At 42.3% G+C, this 15018-nt stretch overlaps 1 non-coding gene across 1 annotated transcript; it reads left to right on the forward strand.

Moving 5' to 3' along the window:
* The first annotated feature begins 4490 nt into the window (after positions 1-4490).
* On the forward strand, positions 4491-4699 carry LOC124978565 (small nucleolar RNA U3). The gene has a single exon (XR_007107536.1). It is a non-coding gene; the product is annotated as a small nucleolar RNA U3 (small nucleolar RNA).
* Positions 4700-15018: the final 10319 nt, after the last annotated feature.

Consider the following 15018-nt stretch of genomic DNA (forward strand, 5'->3'; position numbering starts at 1 on the left):
GCTCCTTTCAGATCTCAGTCAAGGCTTACATTGAAATGTAAATGGAGGAATCCAGAAGGCTCACTGGGAGACCAGTCTCAAACCCAAGGGAAAAAAAAAGACAAAAAGTTTTACCTGAACTCCAGCAAAAAAAATTATATGATGCTTTACCAAAACAATTAATGGCCATATCATTTTTCCAGGACTCTTGTTTTTTTTTTTTCCTTAAATTCTATATTTTTTGAGCTCATGACTTTTTTTGATCAGTTTTTTTATCCAACTCTAGAGTTATTTTGAACATCTGTTACATTGTAATGGAGATAAACATTACAAGGCCTTTGCTTTTGTGTTACATGTTGTCTGTGTGCAACTAAATATAAGCGTGCATAAAATTAAAATTTAAAAAAATGGATCCAAATACTTTTAATTCACATGATTTAAAAAGGTTCAATTTAAATTGGGTAAACCAATACAAGTAAAATGTCTTTAAAATTAACTCACAAGTCTCTAGGTGGTCAAACTAATAAAATGTTGGTGTTTATAAAACGTCTAACATCATTTTTTTTCTAGATTTTTCTTCAACAGGAAAGAGATGGCAAATACTATTAGTGCACTTGTCTGATATCTTGGTTTTTTTAAGATCATTCAATGTTCTATTATAGGACCTTTCATCAATAGGGTATATGTAAAATTTGTTACTTTTTACACTGAGATAAAAAAAATTAAATGTAAATGTATTTCTAAAAGTTAGTGAGAGCCTGATTTGTTTAAAGGTTAATATTGTGAAACATGAAAGCATTTTGCCACTTTGCCACACAAAAGGAAAGTTAAAAGCTCTCTCAGCCTTTCTTTAATTCATGTTTTAGATATAATGTTAAATTGTATTAACTAATGTTCACGTAGACTCAGAATCAATATATGTAAACTTCTTAAAAGACATTTAAAAGAAAGAAGCAAAGATCAACATCAGAATTAAAACACTTAAGATTTGTAAAGAGCCACTACTTACCTGAGATAAGGCTCTGCCTCCCCTCCCACCTTACTGCATGTTAGAGTGGCTCCAAAATAAGCCAGACTCCAGCTTCTTTAAAGTTATATTCAAAAGATTGGTTCTTGTTGTAAAACTACTGTGATCTCAAATGGGATATAATGTAGAGTTCAGCCAAAAATTCAAGATAGCTATTATTCAAGCTGAATATATTTTTACTCTTGCTCATTTCATTTTGTAAAACTGTTACCTGTTTTGCAGAGGTACTGCTTCAAGAACCTAGGTAACTTCTGATAATAAGCCATCACCTACAGAACAGATAGTATATAATGATAACTTCCAGTACTAATACAGACTCCAGTTAAAAAAAGGGCAAATAACTGTAAAGTTATAGACATTGAATTTAAAGCCCAGTACTCTTACTTTATGACTGGTGAGACTGGCTTGCTGGATGGTTAAGATCAAACTTAGAGATTGAAATTAAATACAGAGGCCAAGAAAAACCAGTATTTTGCCCTCAAAGCCAGCCTGAACCTAGGGAACAAGAGGACTTCTCTAAGGAGCTTTGCAACTCTGGGTCACACAACCTCCCGATCAGGGAGGTTGATGAGACCACTAGAGGATAAAAAGCCAATCAGTGCACCTGCTGCAGAGGAGGGTCATTGGGAAAGGGAGACATCCCTGATGCTTCCAAGGGAAGCCACCTCATCAAGGAGACCCTGCATAACGAATGCCACTAAAGAGCTAAGAAGCTGCTCTCAAGTTCCCCATGAGTGACCCCTGTGGGAACTCAGCTGACTCTTTAAAAAACAGGAACAGGTCAATTTGACCAGCTTGATCTTAGACACCTAGCAAAACAGTTAAAACCAATATATAGCCATTCTTGGGCATTTAAAAGAAACAATAGTTAAATGTAACTTAAAATATACACTTGTGTTAGCCCACTAGAATAAAGACTGGAAGCTACAAAAGAGAGATTCTTAGGCAAATGTGCCTGATAACTATCAAGAGAAACTGCCAGAGTCAGAAATTTTTAGTCAGTTTAAGGCCTACAGACACAGGTAGGCTTAATCTATGTTTGCTAGTAACAGAAATATAGAGATCTCTACTAAACACATGTTATACCAATAAAGTAGCTTAACTATATTTTCTGGGGACATCAATGACTTTAAGAGTTAAATGTTGTGTTTGCATTCCTGATAAACTGGACAATGTTAAAGTTCCCAAATAAAGGCCTTGTCCTTTCCAACCTTTGTTAGGCCTTGTTATGGGAACAATTTCTCAGTTCATCCACCTCCTGGTGAGGGGTTATGGACTTCTCTCATCTTCATGATATTCATTGACATGTTCCAGATTCTGCAACATTTATCTTGTACTAACCTCATTTCAGTACTCATGTCTTTTTGTTCTCCTATCATAGAAGCACCCACCCCCAGATGCCTTTACAACCTGCTCTTCCCTACCCAGACTTCTACCATGGACCCCTCGATTGACTGGATTTTTAAAAGCAAACTCCAAACTGCTTGCCCCATGCCATCCCCTTCCAGCTCAAAGAAGTCAGAGTGGTCATTGCCCCCTTTCCCTACAGCAGTAAGGAGTTCCTAAAACTAGAGTGGGAAATGAAGCCAGAATTGGGGACAGGCAGTTAGTGTAGAAATAGGGGATCAATCAAATCAAGGAAATGAAGTCCATTAAAGCCATCTGCCTCTGGAAGTCTGGAAGTTGGAGATTGCCCCTGGGAGAATGGGATGTCAAGGATCTTCGGAGCCCATTGATTTTCAAATTTTCCTGCCCTTATCAAGGACTGCAAGCAAGGAGCTGCTAATTAATGCCCCCTGGGCCCTTGCCTGGCTGAGTTACTTTGACTCTCCCCTTGCCCCATCCACTTCTTACTTTTTACTTCTCACCTGCAAAACCAGGCTTAGTCACGTAGGCAGGAAGGAGAAATAAGGGGGAAGAGGACTGGAGAACAAAAGATCTTCTTATAAAAACAAAAACGGGGGAATATAATATAAAGCTGCTCCCCCACCCTTTATGCTGCAGTCATTTCCCCGCCTCCCAACTTACAACCTAGCTTGTCAGTCTGTGGACATCCTAGCTAGCTATTGGTTCATCAGTCAGCTTGCAAGTATCCTTCTCCATTATTGGTCCCCTTTTAGCCTGCGGAATTCGACTGCTTAAGAATAGTTCCCCCGCCATTCTCTCTCTCTCTCTCTCTCTCTCTCTCTCTCTCTCTCTCTCTCTCTCTATCTCTATCTCTCTCTCTTTTCCTCTCATTTTCTCTCTTACCCTGCAGGGAGACAATCTGCCTGTTTGCTTAATAAACTCTCTTATGTGGAAAAAAAAAAGTATATTCACTGTGTTGACTGGTTACATTTCAAATACAGTATCTCACATGTCACATGAAACCCCAGAAATTCCACGTTCCTACCACATGTCCTTTGTAATTACCTATTCCAAAACAACTTTTCACAGTTTCTGCAACCTTATATTCCCTACACCTCAACTCCTGATGTTGATTCATAAATCTTTTAAGAAGGGAAGACTTAGCTGTTTGATCCTTCCACGTCTCATATACCTTCCATCCCCTGTTTCTTTCATACAACAATGTCATGAAGGTAGAGAAGCATTACCAGCTTGGTTGCAACTATACACTTCTGAGCTAAGTTAAGATGATAACCCCCCTATCTATCTGTGTTCCCTGGAATTAGTGATTGCCTTCATTCCTCATTTGTGGTTCATCTGCCATGCTAACCCACAAGGCAACATTCATTCTTCAACTCCCTCCACTCAGGCTTCTGCCCAAACCAGTCTGCTTAAATTCCTGTTATCAAGATCATAAACTTGTTGCCAGATTTGGTTGGCATGATAAGTCCTCAGTGTATATATTCCCCTAGCAGCATTCAATGTGGTTGCCCTGGTCCTTTACTTAAAATACACTTTGGCTCCAGGGAAACTACTCTGACCTGGTTTTTCTTCCCTCACACAGAACACCTTTTCCCAGTTTTCTTCTCTGATTCTGCCTTCTAAAGGCTGAAGTATCCCAGAATTTATTTCTCCATCCCTTCCCTTTTCTTCTTTGAAGTGATTTTATACACTTTTGGATCCCAAATCCTTATTTCCATCCTAGGCCTCTCCCACTAGTGTCAGACTTGCAGTCACTCAACTGCCCAGTGACACCCTGTGGGTATCCAATGGGCCTCTGAGACTTAACATGGCAATATGGGCTCTGGATCTTCTGCTGCCCCTGCATCGCCCAGGCTTCCCCAGCTCTGCCATCACACCACCATCCCACCAGCTGCTCCTCCACAACCTGACACTCAGCCCACTCACCCTGCTCCTTCTCTTCCCTCAGCCTTGGCAGTCCTACCTCTCACCTGCATCTCGACTCTGCATCCTGCCCTTCCTGCTTTGGGATCCCAGAACCTGCCATTTCTTTGTCCCAAAAGCCTCTGCTCCCCTCACCCCTGCACAGGATCCACTTGATGGGCTTGTATGGATTCCACTAAGAGGAACTTGCCTTAAAATTATACCTTCAGGGGTCATTTCTAGAGTTCATTCCTAGAGAATTTTTCTGATCTTTCAGAGTACCAGACCATGAGGAAGAAGCCCAGTGTTCCCTCCTGAGTTTGAAGCCAGCTCTTCATGTTGCTTTACTGCAACTGTCTTTTCCATTGATGACTGTTCTCTCTACACTCTGCAAGCTTGCCACACAAAAAAAGCATGTTCTGACCGTTCTGTCCAGAACACCCCTCACTCCCACCACAATGATTTTATATCTCAAATCCATATTGAAGGACATGAAGAATAAGCATTTTCCTGTCTGCAGCTTTTCCTCCATCTGCCTCCCTGTGGGTAGGGAGATGTTTGTGGTATGTTGCCACTTTTGTCACTCAGAAGCCCAGGCCTCAGCAGGAGGGAAGGCAAGAAGGGGAAATCACAAAGGGAATTCACACCTAACACCTGACCCCCACCTGACTGAACCGACTGACCCCAGGAACTTCCTTACCTGCTTCTCCCCCAGTGAGCCTGCCAAAAGTATCTAACTCCTCCCATGACCTGACTCTGCTGAGGCCCTATAAAACCCAGACCTTTGTAGTGGCCTGCTGCCATTTTCTCCCAGGAGATATGCCCCTCCATTGCTGAATAAAGCATCTCTGATCTGTGAGGTCTGTTCTCGTAGCTGTTATTTTTGCTTACCTAATGGTGCCAAAACCTGGGAAAAGAAGTTTTTTGAGGGTCTTTTCCCCCTCCCCATTCCAACCAAACTCCCTTTCCAACTTTGCCTTTGCACCAGCAGTTCTGTTAAAATGCCCATGAGACCTGGGAATGACTGTTGATCATCTTGCACTTTTATGGTTCTCTGAGGTCAGGGAAGCCCCCAGCCACAGTTGGTGTGGCTGTGGCTAAATTCCCAGGCTGACTGACTGAATTCCCCACCTTTTCCGTGACACCTCCGGATCAAAGGTCACTTTTTGCCATTTTGTTCCCACATGCCGTCTCATTCTTTGGAGAGGTAAGACCCCCTCCAGTCTCTTGCAGAGGTGCCCTTCTCGAGACTCTCACATTTTGGCTTATCCGGATGCTGGGGGTCCTCCACCCTGCCTGAGAACCTCTCTTTTGGCTCATCCAGACCCCAGGAGTCCTCCACCACTGGTTGTAGAAGAAGACACTCTCTCATTCTCCGGTGGAGCTCTATCCAGCGATGGAAGAGAGACATCAAGGGATGCCATGATCTCAGCCACCACCCAGATCAAACCTCTCCAACACAGGGGGCTAACCAGTCCATCCCATGAGACTCCCTGCTATGTGGTCTCATTAAAAATCTCAAAATCCTCCACATCCAATCTGACTTCAAGAGCAAATACCTTATTAGGCTGAGTACTCTGATCTGGCCACAACACAAATTAGACAATTTGCATCAATGGCCCGAGTTCACGACCTTTGACCAAAAATTTCTCCAAGATGTGGTCAGTTTCCTCCAATGAAGTGGCAAATGGTTGAGGTTCCTTGTCTCCAAGCTGTCTTTTAGCTTTGCTCAAAGCCCTCACTATACCAGCCCAGGTCTGCTCCACAGCTAATCCTTGCTGACTCACAACTCTCTTCCTCATTCACTGCCCCCCAAATAGCAGGCAAACACCTTCCTTACAGACCCCAGGGTCCCTCCAATCCCTCATCCCACCCTCTCCCCAAGCTCTAAATCCCAGGTCCCCCTCCCCTTTGCCATAACCTCCTCTTACACAATCTAAAACTTCTCCAATGAAACACATGTTCCCTCTCCAGGAGGTGGCAGGGGTTAAGGGACGGTCTGAGTTCATGTTCCCTTTTCTATGACAGATATGACCCAAATCAAGGACAGATTAGGCTGATTTTCTGAAAATCCTACTACTACGGATATTACCAAATATACCATCCTAGACCTTAATACTCCCACGGGTACTCTCTTTCTCCATGCACAATTTACTGATGGTCCTGCAACTGAGATCCACAAAAAACTTAGTTAGAAAAGTGTTCCAAAACTCCTCAGCAACAACTTTTAGATGCTGCTTTCAAATTCTTTAACATTCAGGAAGATGAGACAAAGAAGGAGAAATAAAAGCATCTTAAAGCTAAATATCAACTTCTGACCTCAGCCATCCATAACCCTAAAAATGACCCTGCTGCTTGTGGCCCCACCAGACCCTCTAATACACCTCTTGGGCCCATCTCTGATGTGGACAGACAGAACACTAGGCAAAAGCCTGCTCTAACCCAAGGCCCTCCACCAAGTCCTGACCTAACTGCAGACAAGGGGGACACTAGAAGAAGGACTGTCCCCATGGAAGACATCCCTCCTCTTGGTACAACATGCTTTTCCCAAGCTCCATACACTAAATTACTGGAAAGAGGGGGCCCAAACTGCCCCTATCACCAAAGCAAATACCCCTATCATGGGAGTCTCCAAATTAAAAGCCTCCATCATCATTTCTCCTTTAAGATTTACTGCCATTTTTTTAAAAATACATTCCAGCCCAGACCTGATTTTTGCACCCCTTAAGTCTCCTAATTATTCCTTACTTGCTGTGATTGACCCCACAGCCTGGGCCACCTCTCAACCCAACATTGCTAAACACTATCCCCCCTATTCAAATCTGACTAAAAGACCCTGCTTAAACCCGGCCTGATTACCAACTGGGGGATAAAAATGGTTAAAAAGCTTCTAGGCATGAGGTGTGGCTCAAAGTACAGATTCCCTTGGCTTCTGCCAGATCTCACCAAGGCTTGTATTGAAATGTAAATTGAAGAGGACTGCAGGGCTTACAGAAGTTAGGACCAGAGGTTGGGGGACGTGCACCTTTAAGTCCAAGTCTGCATGTCTTCCTTACCTTGAGAATCTTTACGCATTTCAGAACTCTCTCTTGTTCTTTCAATATCTGAACTCACTCTAATCTAAGCCAAAAGTAAACTCTGATCTGATAAAGATGTTTTGCATGCTCCTTTACTAATTATAGTCATGTGTTTTTTTTGTTTGTTTGTTTTGTTTTTGTTTTTTTCTATGACTTTTTTTTTTTAATTCTGTGTTTTGAGTTCATGGTTTTATGGTGAATTCACATTTGATCCTGTGCTCCTAAAATATTATATTTTTCTCATCAGTCTTATTTTATCTAATTATAGAGGTTTTTACACTGTTTTTGTTCAGAGGCCAAATTTTGAGGATTTGTTCTCAATGTAACAGAGGATTTAATAAACATCTGTAGCATTGCAGTGGAGATCTACCTACAAAAAGCTGCAAGGTCTTTGTTTCTTATTGTTCTGTATATGTGTCCACACTCTGTATTGTGTTGTCATGTCTGCATGTGCTTCTGTTCACATGTCACATACATGATATCAAAATTGGCATATAGACTAATTTTTTAAAAAATGAATCCAAATGCCATTAGTTCATGTGAGTTTTAAAAAGTTCAATTTAAATTAGGTAAACAAATGAGAATAAAGATGTCTTTTTTTTTTTTTTTTTTTTTTTTTTTTTTGGTGCTGGGGATCAAACCCAGGGCCTTGGGCTTACAAGGCAAGCACTCTACCGACTGAGCTATCTCCCCAACCCCGAGAATAAAGATGTCTTTACAATTACTAACTCATAAGTGTTTCTAGAGAGTTAGACAATTTACAGAATGTTAGTTGCTATAAAAAGTCTAGAACGTAACATCCATTGTTTCTAGTATTTTTCTTCAACAAGGAAAAGATGACTACTGCTATTCACTACACTTTCCTGATAACTTGATTTTTATATTCAGAAATAAGTGAATTAGATTAACATTAGTGGGTTTAATCTTCATAAATGTGTTTGTTAAGGAGACATCTGGTTAATTTACAAAGTTAAATATAAAATCAAGTGCTCTTGACTTCTTGAATTCCATAGGGTAGTATACTTAAACATCATGTGTTTTCAAAAATTTGTAAATGAAAAAAAGGCTTAAGATTGCTTTGTCTGTGTCTTCACTGAAAAGAAGGTTACTAAGAGTTAAAACTTCTAATAGGTATAATTCTATATGCAAAGGGTCCAAACTGCATTTCAATTAAAAATTAAAGTATTATAAATAGCATAAAGTATTTTAGCTTATGAAAGTGGAGTAATTTGTCTAAATTCAGAAATTTCATGAGAATTGTTTCAGAAGGAAGAAAAGGGGGGTCAACAGCTAGCAAAGAGAAATAAGAAGTTTCTAGGTATGGAAATGCATTTTAATATAAAAAAACAGAAGGAAAAAGAAATGTTTCTGGATAAGAAAAATTTTGTGTGGTAAAGTAGAATGTCTAAGTAAGCTACAGAATGTTTGTGAAGGGTAAATTTCAAAAAGTTTGTGTGTAATTAAATTGGCCACATATATAATTAGCATAATCCATTAAAGCTATTCAAGGCTTTTTCCTAAGGCCAAATATTAATGTAGTGGTATAAATCAAAGTTTAACCTATGTTAGAGTAACTGGTTTTAAAGGAATTAGGGTTTATACAACTCTGGTTAAACAACAACTGTTATTTCAGAGTATTACACTACATTACAGAGTCTAGATTTTTCTTTAAAAGCTAAACTTGGTTAACATAAAAATCAATGTAATTGTGGTGCTATGACTGACTTCTTAGTATAATAAATATATTCATATCTTCCAGATATACAAGTCCTTACAGTATGAGACTTAAAAGAACATTTTATCAATGGCCATGTAATGGCATACAACTTCTGTGAGCGAGTGGGCAGATGGAAAGGGATTCCTTATCTTCAAGTCTTTTCTTTCTTGTGCTTTGCTCTTCCTGCAAATCTAAACACCTCCTTTTGGCTTCTTCTCCCCCTCTTAATCCCTCCTCAAAAGAAAAAAAAAAGAACATTTTATCAAGCTGGTGTTTTCCAAACTAAAGTTGTCTGTAATGGTAATTTTAGACTTATCAAAATAGCAAATTTAATTGCAGATATATTTATAACATTTAATACTCTGTAACTGGACCTACTATCAATAAGATATATGTAAAATTTTATGTTACTTTTTGCCCTGGGTTAGAAATTTAAATGTATTTTTAAAAGATAATGAGAGAGCTGGGGATATAGCTCGGTTGGTTGAGTGCTTGCCTCACAAGCACAAGGCCCTGGGTTCAAATTCCCAGCCCCACAAAAAAATAATAATAATAATAATAATGAGAGCTAGATTGGTTTAAAGGTTAATATTGTGAAACATAAAAATATTTTGCCATTTTCCCACAAAAGGGGGTTAAAAGCTCTCTTAGCTGTTGTTTGATTCATGTTTCAAATGTAATGCTATATTGTGTTAGCTAAAATGTACCATGGTCTGGTATTGTGATGCCCCCTGCTTCACTTTTCTTGCTAAGGATTGTAGAATAGCCAAAGCAATCCTTAGCAAGAAAAGTGAATCATGAGGCATCACAATACCAGAACTCAAACTACACTATAGCTCTGTACTACAGCATGGTATTGGCACCAAAACAGACACATAGACCAATGGTACAGAATAGAAGATAGAGACAAACCCACATAAATATATGTACTAGACAAAGGTGCCAAAAACATTTATTAGAGAAAAGATAGCCTATTCAACAAATGGTGCTGGAAAAATGGAAGGCCACATGTGACAAAACGAAATTAAACCTTTATCTCTTACCCTGCAAAAAACTCAACTCACAGTGGACCAAAGGCTTAGGCACTAGAACAGAGACCCTGTGATTACTTGAAGAAAAAGTAGGTCCAAATATTCACCATGTGGGCCTAGGATCTGACTTTCTTAACAAGACCTCTAAAGCACAAGAAATAAAATCAACAACCAATAAATGGGATGAACTCAAACTAAAACGCTCCTTCTTGGCAAAAGAAATAATCAAGTATATGAAGAGAGGACCCACAGATTGGGAGAAAATCTTTACCACATGCACCTCACCTCAACTCCTATACCCCTTTCAGAGTCTGGAACGGAGGACATGATGAGTAAGCATTTCTCCTATCTGCAGCTGTTCCCCCCCCTGCCTCCCTGTGCACAGGGAGATGTTTGTGGTAAACTGGAACTTTTACCATTTAGAAGCACAGGTCTCAGTCAGAGAGAAGGCAGGAAGGAGAGAACCAAAAAGAATTCCCACCTGATTACACCTGAACCCCACACGACCCCCACCTGACTGAATCGGCTGACCCCAGGAACTTCCTTAACTGCCCCACCCCCAGTGAGCCCACCAAAAGTAACTAACTCCTCCCATGATCTGATTCTGCTAAGGTCCTACAAAACCCAGACCTTCATGGTGGTCCACCACCATATTTCCCCCAAAGATGTGCCCTTCCAGTACTGAATAAAGCATCACTATCCACAAAGTCTGTCCTCATTTCAGTTATTTTAACTTACACATATTATTAGGTCTCATGACACATACTAAAACTTGCACTTTAGTTTGTGTGTGGTGTCAGGGGGTTCTACCTGTATAATGAAAACCCCAAGGAAGAAATGTCTCCATATCTCATGTTCAGTACTGTGACCTCTAGCTTGATAGTGGGTTTACCACATGAGGGGTTGTCAATGCATTATGACAAAACGGAATGGAGGGAGGGAAGCCCTGGCCATTCCAGGAAGTTGTGACCTAGGGCAAGTCACACTAGTTTTCATGGTTACTTGTTGGATGTACCAACCCCTCTTCCTAGCTCACTGACATCAAGAAGAAATCGAATGAAGTTGCTATAAAAGGTTAAATGGCTCCTACTAAGAGAAACCTGCCTGGAGGCTATGCCTTCAGGAATCATTTCTATAGTTCCTAAGGTTTTCTAGGATGCCTTCCTAACAAATGTTGCAAATCTCCATATTAAACCCCAGTTCTCTTAACTTTCTTTAAAGTACTCTGTTATGGTTTGAATGTGAGGTGTCCCCCAAAAACTCACATATGAGATAATGCAGGAACTTTCAGAGGAGAAACAACAGGGTCGTTAAAAGCCTTAATCCAATCAGTGAATTAATCCCTGATGGGATTAATTGAAGTGGTAGGTTGTGGCTGGAGGAGATTGGAATTGGGGCATGACTTTGGGGTATACATTTTGTATCTGAAGAGTGAAGACACTCTCTCTCTCTCTCTCTCTCTCTCTCTCTCTCTCTCTCTCTCTCTCTCTTTCTCTCTCTCTCTGTTTCCTGATCACCCTGATGTGAGCTGCTTCCCTCTGCCACCCTCTCCCGACATGATGTTCAGCTTCACCTCAAGCCCCGAGGAATGGAGCTAACCTTTTATGGAATAAGACTAAGATCTCTGAAACTGTGAGCTCTCAAATAAACCTTTTCTCCTCTACAATTGTGCTGGTCATATCCTTTTAGTCACAGCAGTGAAATAGCTGACTAAAACATACTCCCTCACCCTTAGGCCACATTATCTGAGAACAGGTAACATTTCATTCATCTCAGCAGACCATCTGCCCCTCCCCAGTCCTCCTGTGTCTTTCTCCTCTCCTGTGCACCACTTAGTGGCCCTGCCAGTGTCCCAGGGGCTGGGCCTCATTCTCAGATGGACTCTGCTGCTAGCAACAGCACAGCTTTCTCTTTCCCCCAATTTCCATTTGTCTTACCTGAGGACTCTCCACCATGAAGACCCAGGAATGGTCTGTAATTGTGAAGAGGTAAAGAAAAGGGACCAAAATTACAGGAGCCCAAGAGGGCACCTTGTGTGGGATGGATACATTTGAGGAACATGCTGGTCCTGAGTCCGACAGGTGCAGAACTGAAGAGGATCCACCTCATGACTGAGTGAAGAGCCAGGGGCCCTGGTGCTACCTGTCATCCAGCTACTGGGAGGCTGAGGCAGGAGGACTGCACCTTCCAGGCCAGCCTCGGCAACTGCGCAAGACCCAGACTCAAAGGAAAACAAAAGTTCTGATGAGTTACAGCTAAGGGAAAACCCTTGTCCAGCACGTGGGGGGCCCTGGAGTGGATCCCCTGAAGTGCAAAAAGACCCACCGCTCCTGCCTTGAAGCATGTAGCACCTCTCCTCACCACTGCCCAGGGCTCTGAGGTCAAGCTCAGGAGGAAGTCCACACTGACCACCTTAGAAGTGTGAAAACAGGCCCCTCCTTCCTTCTCCCTAGACTTTACTGATCTAGAGAAGTTGTTTTTTCTGTTCGCAGGGCTGTGCTGGGGATGGAGCCCAAAGCCCTGCGCATGCTCAGCGCCTGCTCCACCATTGAGCCACACCCCAGCTCCTCTTACACACGTGTCATTGCCTCTGAAATGTATTAGGCTTTACCTTTGTGCCCCAGTGCTGGGATTCCCCACTATGGCAACATACCTGACATAATTAGCTTGTGGAGGATTCAGGTTGGTTTTGACAATGGCTTCAGGGATTCCAGACCATCATCAGTTGACCTCGTTGCTTTTGCGTCCATGGAGAGGCGCATATATCAGGGGATCACAATGTGGAGCAAAACCACTCACCTTGTGGCTGGGAAGAGAGAGCAAGGACGGGACGGGGTCCCACTGTCTCCTTCGAGGACATGTTCCCCACAACCACAAATCCTCCCACTAGGTGCCACCTCTCAAGATTGAAGCACATCCTAAAAACACCTCTCTGAGGACCAAGGTTTTAACACAGGGGGCTTTAGTGACAGTATCCACACTGTAGTATAGCCTTCTGGAACATGGTCACTGTTTCCCACCTCCCCTCCTCCACCTGAATATAAGCCCCATGAAGGCAGGAGGCCCCCGCCACTTACCCTAGCCCCACCTCCTGGAGCCTGACCCCAGAGACTCCTGCATGCTAGGCTAGTACTGCAGCACTGAACTGTGACCCTAGCCTGAGGATGGGATGTCTGTCTGCTTTGGACCCTGGTGTTTCTGAGCATCTGTAATGGGGTGCATCAGCAGATGAGGAGCTGGGGAACAGAGGAAGTTAGGTGGATCACACGGTGACATTATACTCTGGTAATTCATGTGCATATGTTGGCTTGAGTGAGGTCATTGTGGTCACAGAGTGGGTAGAAGGCCTCCCTGGGGTCATTGCTGAGGTCAAGTCATTGGCCTTCTATGCCAGGAAAGCCAGTGACCTGCATGTGCAACCCAGGTCAGCCTGACCAGCTCCTCAGGGCTGGGCAGCTCATACTAATGACTCCAGAGACAGCGACTCCACCTCAGACAGGCTCTGGGGCCTGCTTGACCAAGCTGACCTCAGAACCTCTGGAGAACAGTGACTTATTCCGCATTCTGCTCTCCAAGAGTGGAGGGGGCTGGTCTCTCTGACAAACACTCTTATTTCTTCCTCATTACTGCATGTGTGTGCCCCAGGGAGCAGCCTGAGAGGGATAGTAAAAGCAGGGTGTTTGCTCGAGTGGGCCTGGGGAGGGGAGGGGAGAGGCACCAACAAAGCAGCCACTGCCTTGCAGACCTCAGTTGACCCACAGGGAGCTCTGGAGCTGAAATGCTCCTTCAGAGCAGAGGTGTCTTGCATTTGGGCCCAAATGGACCAGTTACTGGATGTGGCCACCAGGAAGGGTGTGACCCAGTCCAAATTGCTCTGTGCTCCTTAGGCCACCTGCTGAACATATTCCTAGCTGGTTGGCCTTTGGGAAAAGGGAGCCTAGGAAGTTCCTCTCCTTTCCTGTTCATGATTGAACAGCGCTGCTTCCATGGAGCCCATCTGGTTTTAAATTTTGATTTTAATTTTCAGATATATTAAAATGCCTCTACAAAATTTTTGGTCTTTTTATTTATTTATTTATTTATTTATTTATTTATTTATTTATTTATCTAGGAATCCAATGAAGGACCTGTCCCTCTGTCCCATGTCAGGGAACTTCTATGACTGATCTACATTATCTACCTCCTAGTCCAAAAAAATTATTGTTTTTTGTGTCTTTTGTGGGTTTTTTTCTTTCTACATTTTTCTTTTTTCTTTTTAACTTCAGATTGAAATCAGGTGAGCTCTATTGCTACGGTATGTTGTCAAGCACTTTTTATTTTTTATTTGAGATAGGTTCTCACTAAGCTCCCCAGGCTAGGGTCAACCTTGAGAAATCCCTGTCCAGTTTTGTGATCTGCTGGGATCACATGCCATCCCTGGCCACCCAGAGTTTTTAAATGCATGAAACCAAAGACTTCTTTGACCCACAATTCAAGACAAAAAGGACAAGAGATTACAAAGGAATCAATTACATTCAAAATCAGGAGTCCTGTGCATTTTAACATTGTCTTCAATGTGACTCTTTAATAACCCACGAGATAGCCAACTCCTGGGACAACCCAATGACTGCCATGATCTCCAAATGACAGTAAGTCTAAACAATCCTTAGAGACATTTGCAGTAACTGTACATGGTGGGAGGTTGTCTGTCTGTGTTGGTGGCATAGCCACAGGACTGTAGCCCAGCTCCCAACTGAGGAAAGGCTGACTTTCAGTTAGAGGTGGGAGAAAGCTGGATCTTTTCCATGCAGGTGCTGGTGGCAGGGAAGTGACTGTGACTGTGTGTGTGGGAGGTTTTCTGGTTATTTTGTCTTAGGAAGAGGAGACCTTGTTACTAGAGGGTCAAGGACTGTACATGTATGGGCCAGGGAGTAGGGG

Source organism: Sciurus carolinensis, chromosome 2 (genome assembly GCF_902686445.1).
Source record: "Sciurus carolinensis chromosome 2, mSciCar1.2, whole genome shotgun sequence".
Taxonomy (NCBI): Eukaryota; Metazoa; Chordata; class Mammalia; order Rodentia; family Sciuridae; genus Sciurus; species Sciurus carolinensis.